This window comes from Stegostoma tigrinum, chromosome 3 (assembly GCF_030684315.1).
Source record: "Stegostoma tigrinum isolate sSteTig4 chromosome 3, sSteTig4.hap1, whole genome shotgun sequence".
In the NCBI taxonomy this organism is placed as follows: domain Eukaryota; kingdom Metazoa; phylum Chordata; class Chondrichthyes; order Orectolobiformes; family Stegostomatidae; genus Stegostoma; species Stegostoma tigrinum.
Window position 1 is genome coordinate 17,918,691 of NC_081356.1, and position 10,839 is coordinate 17,929,529.

Sequence of the window (10,839 nt, forward strand, 5' to 3'; positions counted from 1 at the left end):
TATATTGTAGCCCTTTTCTGATTGCTTGAAAAGTTGGAGCTGTTATGAAGAAAGAAGTCATTTATTAAATTAATGTTTAATCCTTGTCTACCTCAAAGAGGATAAAGTAACCAAATCACTGCAGAAACCTAAAGTCTGATTTTGATTTAGACAATTAGCTCATACCTTTGGGTGAGATGTTTAATTTTATACCTTGCTTGACTTTCAGTCATATTAAAGTCAGTGGCTCACAAATTGGAAGTGGGGTATAAATTGATCCAAATGACAGCCATGTAGTGTTAATCTAAGTAGTCTGATCTATGTGCCAAATTAGATAAAATTGTGTAAGTTGATGTGTAGTATTTAATTAGAGGCTAAACGGGAGTTTGTACGTCCCTGAGAGCTGATGAGCAAACAAGATTTGTCTGTATGTATCCTACAAACGCCATAGACATTATACCTTGTTTGTAATCCAGGTTGTTTATCCTCTCAGAATGCGAAGTGTAATCTTTACTGAATACTAATTGGGAAAGTAAATTATTACACAGTGATTAAGGATGTTTTTATTTGTACAGCTGTCTTACTAGATAATTTCAAATAATTATTTTATCCTGTAACATGAATGCCTACAGTAGCCTCATATTTGAATGTGTGTATTCTGTCTAAAATGTTCTTAAAATTTCCCACTGAAGTATGCTGTTCCAAGAATATATTGTAAATGTTTACTGATGATGAAAAATTGGAAGCATACAAAAGGTTACCCAGGACTTCTGTGTGGCTCTTGGCAGTTCTCCAAAACCCTTGTTTACAAAGGTTAACAACGAAGTTATCACCTTGCAGACGAAGGCTAGCTAATGTGGCTGTCATGCAAATCAAAGGCTAACTGAATAATAACATTAACATAGAAAACAAATAAATAGATGTGTGGCAATCAGGATAAATACTAACGGCTTCCAGTTTTGACAGTTTGATCACAGGCTGAAAAAGTGACTGTCGCAATAGCTACATTTTAGGGATATAGTAGAACTGAGAATCTCCATTCTACTGCATTCCTCTACCCCTTCCCAAAAAGAATAATTTGGGAAACCTCCCTGACCAAATGTAATTAGCTTGGCCAAATGGCTACACTAAGTAGCTAAACTTGTGTTGAACTACAATTATAGGCAAGGTTAATTGTCATAATAATCTGTGCTCCATCTGGATAGGCAGATTGACCTTAAATTTTCAAAAGATGGCAGTATGAACAAGTCTGCCACAAATATTCTGCAGTGTACTTAATACAACAACTAGCATTTATATAGCTCCTTTAACATTACAAAACATTTTAAGATGCTTCACAGGACCATGACTGGACAAAAAATAAAATGACACTGAATGAAAAGAAGACATTAAGGCAAGGGACCTCAACTCTAGTCAAAGTATCAGGTTTTAAATAGCCTGTGGTAGAAGGACAGAAGGAAAGAGGCACTGCATAAGATGCAGATGAGGCATACATAAAAATGCAATTGGAGGAATAGTAACATTTTGCCATCTGCTGCAGGTATTTTAAAACTGAGGAGATTGGGGAGAAAATTTCACATCTTTGAGTCTAGCTGCCTGAGACACAGCTGTTTAAGGTAGTGTGAAGCAGTGGAACACAGAATTTTAATGGAGTTTTGGGCTGGAAGAGTTTAGATTGACAGAGAGAAGGTGGATATGAAATAGAGAATTGTAAAATCAAACTTTCAGTGGAACAGAGGCTACAGTATACCAGCAACATATCCTCAAGTGTATGTTGAACCTTTCCTCATTCTCACAAATCATTTTTGTGTATGTATTAATTAATAAATTAATAAAAAATTAATAAATCTTCTGCAATGCTAATTATTTGTACATTATAACATTTCAAAGCAGTTTCTTAATAATTGTGTGCCATTAGTGAATGCCAAATACTGTGCCATCAGTGTCATTCTGCTTGTGTTAATTTATTATAAGATACAGAAAGGTAAGACCTCCAATGGTCATAGTAAAAAAGTGGCAATTCCTGAAGGATGATATAATATTGTTTAGTGCTAGTGCATTATGGAAGTGCAGAAAATAACCCCTAAGCTAAGTTATGGAGACAAATTATGACCACAAAGAAAAATGAACATTGTCCAACAAAATTTAGCAGCATAATTGTGAATATCCCAGAAAATATTGTACAACATTTTCTGTGCTTTGTGTGGGCTTAAATGAGCATGTTCTTGCAAATTGTTGGGAGACTGTAGAATGTAATGCTGCCTAGATGATCTTGAAAAGGCAATTAAAGACAAATGACAATTAGGGGAATTCCAAAAATTGAAAAAAATACTATTGCCCAGAGGAAGAAATTCATTTGTTAGTCAAATGAGAGGTGAGTCTCTGCTGAGAGCTGAGTGTGTTGTTATACTTTTGTTCATTATTATAAATATAAGCAACGAGTTGTGTTGACCACCTCAGACTAATTATCCACATTGCTGTGTCTTGTGTTGTGATGTCTTTTTATCCTGGTGTTTTTATTCCTAAACTGTAGGAAATAAAGTTCAAAAATCTCAGTTTTAAAATACCTGCAGCAGATGGCAAAATTTTACCACTCCTCTGTTCATTCTTTCATATATGTTCATCTGCATCTCACACAGTGCCTGGGATTCTTGACAAAAAACTGTCTCTTCTAGCATCTGCAAAGCAGAAAAGACCAGACTGCATAAGAGACCGAATATTCAGTGGACATAGCAAAACCACAGAGAGCATATTCACACTCGCATGCACACAAACTTTATTTGGGTAATTTAGTTACATTGGTGGTCAATCATTGAACACATTCATGTCAAGTCATCAATTAATGTTTAACAACAGAATGTAAGTTTATTACACAACAAAACTTCCTTATATGATAGTTTCAAAAGTTCATAAACATCAGAAATTGAAACCCTTTCCCAAACAATAAATCCTACAAATCACTCAACCCATTGAATCACCATTCTTAGCTTAACTATTTTTAATTTCTTAGCTGGCAAGATTGCAAGTATTTTCTGTTAGAACCTTTTTACACATTCGCTAGATGTTATTCTTGATTGTCTTCCCCTAAGATTTTGGACACAGGCTAACTGAATGACTTTCTTAACTGAACTTTAAGAAAAGCCCTGTTGTCTTGAATTTCTGAACCAGTTTAAGACTTTTATCCAGCCCTGATATCCTGGAAACTGCTACAAACTGTCCTTCTGCTGGTATGAATCTTTTCTTTACCAACTGAACCCTGATTGTGGCCTCTGGCCACCCATCTTCCTGTCATAAAATTGCAACTTTGTAAACACTTAGATCAGTTAGGAGCAAATTACTGCAGCTGCTGGATTCTGTACTGAAAACAAAAATTGCTGGAAATCACAGTGGGTCAGGCAGCATCCATGAAGAGAGTAAGCAAACGTTTCTGGGTGAAGAGTCATCTAGACTTGAAACATTAGTTTTCTCTCTCCATGAATGCTGCCTAGCCCACTGTGATTTACAGCATTTCTTGTTTTCACTTATAGGCTAGGGATGGGCAAGAAATGCTGGCCAGCCAGTGATAGCCACACCCCACGAATGAATAAAAAAAAATGTGCAGCATGGAAACAGACCCTTTGGTCCAACTCGTCCATGTCAACCAGATATTGAAATTAATCTAGTCCCATTTGCCAGCATTTAGCCCATATCTCTCTAAACCCTTTCTATTCATGTGCCCATCCAGATGCCTTTTAAATGTTGTAATTGTACCAGTCTCCATTCTCTGGCAGCTCATTCCATACACACACCACCCTTTCTGTGTGAAATTTTGCCTGTTAAGTCTTTTAAAAATCTTTCCACTCTCATCTTAAACTTATACGCTCTAGTTTTGGACTCCCCCACCCTAAATCAGTTAGCTGCCATGAATGCTTGCAATGCATTTAACTGACGTCTCCTACTTTATTTGGAAATGATTTTTGAATTCATGGTTTAATAGTGCCTTTAAAACAAATCCATCACTTCACAGAACTAAAATGATAGGCTGATTTACCTTAAGTTTGAAATCCAGATTCTCAGAATGACAATAATACATTACACACCTTTAGCACAGTACTGAAGTCTTTGGAACTATTGTAAATCTCCACTGCACCATATCCATAGTAGATGGAAGATTGAATCTGGTGACATGTGGAGTAGGGAATATAGAGTAAAAGTACAGTATGAAGATGAAGAAGGTGGATTACAAGTGTGTTGCTATTTCAAGACAACACAAAAGGATTAGTTTGAAGACCAAAACTGTAGTGAATTACTAAACTTGTTCTAAAACTAATTACCCTTGTACCTCTGGGTGTTTCTCTGAGCCGATAATTTCACCAAAAACATGGTTGTGAAGTGTATTAGTGAAACATCAAGTAATTACATGTTAACTGAGTAATTTTGAGCTATTGTTCATATATAAATGGCTATTGGTTATGCAATGAATGTCATTTCTGAAACCGTATCAATGGAAAGCTTTTTATAGTTACAAAAAGGCAAGGTTCAGCGTTTACAATTATACTCTGATAATTACATGTCTGTAAGTTTAATTTGAATTTTAAAAGTCTGATTCCCTTGAACATGCAAAATGATAATTCATGATTGAGACTATTTGAATGTAAAACATTTTTTCTAGCTGTGTACACTTTGAATGGCAGATCTTCCAAATCTTTGCTCAAAATGATCAGAAGCTTAAAATGATGGGTCAGCAGCCATTTGCTGTGAGATTTACAAAATGCTTTTGTGACTTGCTTTTTATTATTGTTTTCTGTTTCTCATTCCTTTAGGGTTTTTTCTCTCTGGTTTAATCATCAAAGTATCATTTTTAGTCTATAGTTTGTAACAGTGTTATATTTAAAATGTTGTTTAAGTTTGCCATATTGGAATCTGTTACTACTGTGTTACTTCCCATTATGTACAGCATGGTTCACCAGTTGATATCTGAATTCCTTTCTCAAGGGCCCAACATGCAGTACTTGGAGTGAGTGCTGCTGGATTATTTGATGGACACTTGCAGAACTGGCAGCTCTCTGGTTAACTTGTCTGTTCAAGGATTGTCTGCAAAGAAGACATAGTGTCACTAATGACTAAGAGCAAAAAAAGCTTCATGATTGTAGTATAATGATGTGGATCTTAGAAGATGAACTCGATGACTCATAAACTCTTCTGGTTCAGAAATGACTATGTTCTCTTTGAACTAATTCCTTTTGAGCTGCATTAAGTCTATCCATCTTTCAACCCTAGTGCTCACTGATTTATGTCACTCCCAGTTAAGCAATGTCTTGATTTTAAACTTCCCATTCTTGTTTTCAAATCCTTCCATGGTCTCCCAACTCCCTATCTTTGTAATTTTTTCCAGTTCCATGCCACTCAATTTTACTGTTTTTTCTGGACTCTTGACCATCCACTTTTCAATGCATCATTGGCCATGTCTTCAGTTACCTGAGTCCTGAGCTCTTGAATTCCTTTCCTTCAGCCCTCTACTAATTTCCTTCTTTAAGATAGCCACCAAAGTATAACTTTGATCAAGGTTTCGATCATCTGATCTAGTGTCTCTTTATGTGACTTGGTATCGCTATGTTTTATTATGTTCTTGTGCAGTACTGTGGGACACTTCACTATTACAAAATCTGCTGCCTACTTCATTACTATTAAGTAGGAAAAATGGTGCAACCTGAGGAACTGTTTCATGGGATATATTTGATTTTTGACACAGACAGGAACCCACCTCACAGCAAGCATAGCAGGAAATTATATACACCGTCTCCCACATTCAGAGATCTAAGAGGAGCTGACAATTTCTTGATGAAGAGAATGTGCCAACGTGTGGCTGTCCAAAGTCTGCCATTTGTTATGATAGCTTCAAACTTAAGAATTTTTGTTGACATGAATTTGAATGTTTGCAGATATATAGACATTTTTAAAAGATGTTAATGGAAGGACTGTGGAACTTGGTCAACATATTTCTTGTAACAACAGCTTATTTACTTTCAGATCTCCTGACTGGGTTTACGATTGTAGCCTGCATATACTTCTTTGGATTTAGTTTCGATTTTTCAGGTGGTGGCGAGGCTGGAGAAGAAAAAGAGCTCCCCAGTCTAGTTGCCTTGTTTTGTTGTAGGCCTTGCGCAGTGCTTGGAGCCCTGGTCCAGTCTGAACCCAAAAAATAGCTCCTGAAAATTGTTTAGAAGAAATCTTGATCCTATGTGTTCAGGGCCAGCTGCGTTGGCCAAGATCCTACAACATCCGCTTGCATTTTGAACATCCCACACCTTATCCTATATTTTTGCCTCTAAGAACTAAAACTTATGGACCAAAGTATTTTTTTAAAAGTGTGTCTCTGCAGAGAAAAATCCTTTATCTGGTTCATGAATGTGAATGTTTGTCTTTTGGTTTATTTTGTTACAAGCGCTGTTACTGTAGTCCCACTACTCCCTGGGCCACAACTTACATAAAAATATATTACCCAGTTACTGAGATGGCCAATGAAATGCCTTATCAAAAAAGGTTTAAGCAGAAAGATTTATCAACCAGGTTTTAAATATTATTATCTATCAATAAGGTTTTTATTTAATACACACAAAATTATTGTATTATCAAAAATGTATTACCAAAACAATACTTACAGAATAAAAATACAGTAGTTAGTTAACATACTCAGTCAGAAGTATATATGGGAGTATAAATGTTAAATCAACTAAATAACCCAAAGCCCACACACATTCGCTACAGGAAAGGTGAAGCTAAAGCAGATTCCTTTCTCTGCAAATTCCGCTTAAAGAAAACTTCCTGACCATCAAAGTTTTTTTTGAAGGTAACAAGAATAAGAATTAAAATGTCCTGAAGTTGTCTATTCTGCCACGTGTAGTCGTCATTAATCATACACAGTTATCTCTGGAGTCTTGGTAGATATAGCTTGTTCAGGAAATGCAATATTGAAAAGTTCCTTCAATCACTCTCCTAGAACAATAGTTAAGACCATAAGAAATAAGAACAGTAGTAGGTCATCCAGACCCTCAAGCCTGTTTGTATTTCATTGAATCATGAATAATCTTACAATATCATATTCACTTTGCTATGTATTTCCTATAACCCTTGATTCTCCTATTGATCTGTCTCAGCCTTAACTGTACACACAGATTCTGCCCCTACAACAATTTGTGGCAAGGAGCTCCAAAGACACTCAATCATTGTGCAAGAAGTCTCAGTATTAAATTGGAGCCCCTTTATTCTGAGACGACTCAGGTCTTACATGCTCCCATGAAGGGAAACATAGTCTCAGCATTTACCCTGTCAAGCTGCTTAAGAATCCTGTATGTTTCACTGAGATCCCCCACATTCTTCTCGCTAAACATCCAAATTTTTTTGAAAAAAAAAATGGGAACATAACAATGTGACTATCGCTGACATAAGACCTATCTTTAGTTTATTAGGATCCCAGAATGGATAGTGTCTGATTGCAAATACCAGTTTACAGGCAAACTGTTTCAGGACTTGTTTTAAGTGGAGAGTGACCCATAACAAACTCAAATGGTTGCGCAGAATGCATTGTGCTATTAAGTCAATGATCATTACTTGTCAGGCATGTTGTGAAGTTGGTGTAGTGCTTGTGGACTGGGAGGCAGGATGTTAGAATTTGTTTGTAAAATAATGGGGGGAACAGTGCATGGCCTCTTTAAAAGGTTTTTTTCAGTCTTGGAGATTAAGAAAAGATATCTGTAGGCAGCAGCAGCTGTACAGAGAGTTCTTGAAATTGAAATATTACATCAAAAGGATATAGTATCAGCAGGCAAAGCAGCATTTTTACCAAGGCAACAGGTTTTTGAATTTAGCCAATTAATTTAAACCAGGTCCTAGATACCAAAGCCCAATTAAATTTAAATTTGGTGGTTTTTGACAATCTCAGACCAATCCTATTGTAAAAAGTTAATAGCTCATGAAGGGTGTAAAAGAAGAGGGCATTTGAAAATTGGTGTGAGAGTAATTACCATCTGTTAAGAGAACAGCTCTCAATAGCCATCAGCCCCAAAGAAAGAGAAAGTCACTGCTCTCACAGAAATCTTTAAACTCCTCAGGTTAATTACCACCTAAATAAAGGTAATGTGACACTCTTAGCTAATATTCCTGACACAAGAAAATTCAATGGAGGAAGGTGTTCCTGACTGGAAAACAGCAGAGAAGGCAAAGAACATTCTGGGAGACTGATCAAGTCTGCAATTTTTGTGAGACTAAGTTTCAATTTATTTTTCTTATTACTTTGATTTAGATAGGTGGATTTGTATTTATTGGAATGGCATACCATTCATTTTTTTTTATTCGGGTATAGTTAGTAGTCAGGCATAGTTAGTAGTTAAGGGGGAAAATTGTTTGGTTTATTAGTAGTTCTGTTAATTTGTTCACTGTTAGAGTTAGATAAATGTTAAATGTTGCTCATAAAGTGAGTATTGGAGCTCATTTCATTTTTAGATGACAAAGCGAGATTTTCGCATTACATTTTGATGAAGCACCAACGGAGGAGTCAATACCTCCTCCAGCAATCTTGGGATTGGAAACCAAGTGCAAATGATGTTGCCCAGTAGCCAGTTGTTTAACCACTCCAAAACACAGGACATTCTTCTTCAGAGAATGAAAGAAATACATGATGAGTGAGCAGGTGCAGAACAACAAGAACTGTGCTCTGGACAGATTGTGCAATTTCGAAGCCCAAATCGAAATGCTTGGGTACCAGCAAAGACTTCTAAAGTATACAACCAGTCCATTACCTTTACTGTAATAGTGCTACATTACAAAGAAACAGAAGCTGGCTGAATGTTACAATACATCTATCTTGTATAACAAGAATGAGAAGGAACCCTTTGATGATGATGGTAGTGTGCTGGTATTGAGTTACAGCAACTAGCAGCAAGAAAATCAAGTTGCCAAACAAATGCAACTGAGATCAGCACACACCTCTCCAGATGGGTACACAGCATTAGATTAGGACAATTTGTTAAACTTCCAAAGTATTCTATTGAAGTTTCAACTTTTAGGCTTGCAAAGTCTGTTTTACCTATTTGTACAATTATCCAATTAACAGCGTATGACTGTATGTATAAACATGTATATCTGTCTAAGGTTGTTTCTTCGTCTTTGGAAAAAGGGGAGGTTGTGTTGGATACCACAACACCCACACACAATTTCTTTTTTTGTGAGAGGTGACATAACCATTGTCACATCGGGTAAAATACCTTGTTGGAAGCAAAATCACATCAAATATGATTCCTCATTTGAAATCATTGATAAATGAATGCTATTCAGTATATTTGGACCCTAAAGTAGACGGAAATCTAGTTAAATAGACCCACTTCATTATATATATTCTCTAGCTGCTTGTTAGATGCTGTATTTTTTTTCAAATGCATAGAACAATGTAGTTTAGTTTGAAAGCAGCTTAGTTTCTGAATACACTACTTAAAATAAAATTGAGTTCTGACAGCTAAAGGTCAGTGCTTGGCTCTGTGTTAACACTATGTGATTGATAAATGAAGGGCTGTCGGCAACTCCTTTAATTCTGGAGAGAAGGCTCATCAAACATCTGACAAACTGCAGGTTTGAGACATGTATTATTAAACCATTTTGACTGCTGTAGAGAGATTATACTTTCTGTCATTGCAAACACTTGACCAACAACTGAGTGAGTGGGTTTTCAACTTACCATTTATATTAGGGCAATGAGAGTGAAATAGAAGGAAAAACACTCTCAAAATGCAGGCTGAAGGAATTGTCATTTCCTGCTGTTGATTTTTCCCCCATTCTTTTGAGTAAACCATTGATGTGTTAACAGTGCTTCATATAACTACATACAATGTATTTGCACATGTTGGCGCAGGCAAGTATGTACTAGCTTCAGCTGCAAGTGCTCCTTGGGTCATTGGTCAGGTTCTCTATGAAGCTGCTGACATTGCCCAGCTATGTCTGTGCCAAAGTATGGCAGAGCTTCTATTTTGTGCTTGTTCATGGGGGTTTCTCTCACTTTTCATGGCCAGATGGCACTTGAACTAAATAGAGTTACATTCCCTTAGGATGTTGGTTGCAATGGAGCTAGTTCAAGCCTTACCATTTGATTGACATTCTAAGCTTAGTAGCACAGTAAATAGTATAATTCAGACCAGAGAGTACAGAATGAATAGTGATAGATTAAGCAGATGAGCAAAGGCTGTAGGAGATGGAGTTCAATCTGAGTAAATGTGAGGTGATCTATTGGGTATGGCAATTAGTGTGTGGTTGAATAGACATTTGGCATGCTTGCCTTCATGGCTCAGTCCTTTGAGTATTGGAGTCTGGAAATCATGTTGAGGTTGTTCAGGACATTAGCGAGGCCTCTTTCTTTTCTTAGAATCCCTACGGTGTGGAAACAAACCCTTTGGCCCAACAAGTCCACACTGATCCTCAGAGCATCCCACCCAGACCCAACTCTTCTGGAGACCTGTATTCAGTTCTGCTTGCCATGTTATAGGAAGAATATTATTAAGCTTGAGAGGGTTCAGAAAAGATGTACCAGGATATTACTGGGTGTGAAAGTTTTAAATTATGAAGAAAGGCTGGCCAGGCTGGGACTTTTCTCACAGGAGCATAGAAGATTGAGACGTGACATTATGGAGGTTTATAAAATCCTGAGGGGTATGAATAGGGTTAATGCCGGGTGTCTTTTCTCTAGGACGTGGATTTCAAGACTCAGAGGCATATTTTTAGGTGAGAGGAGAGAGGTTTAAAAAAGACATGAGGGTCAAATTGTGTTACACAGAGGGTGGTTTGTGTGGGGAATGAACTTCCTGAGGAAATGGTGGATGCGAGTACAGTTACCAT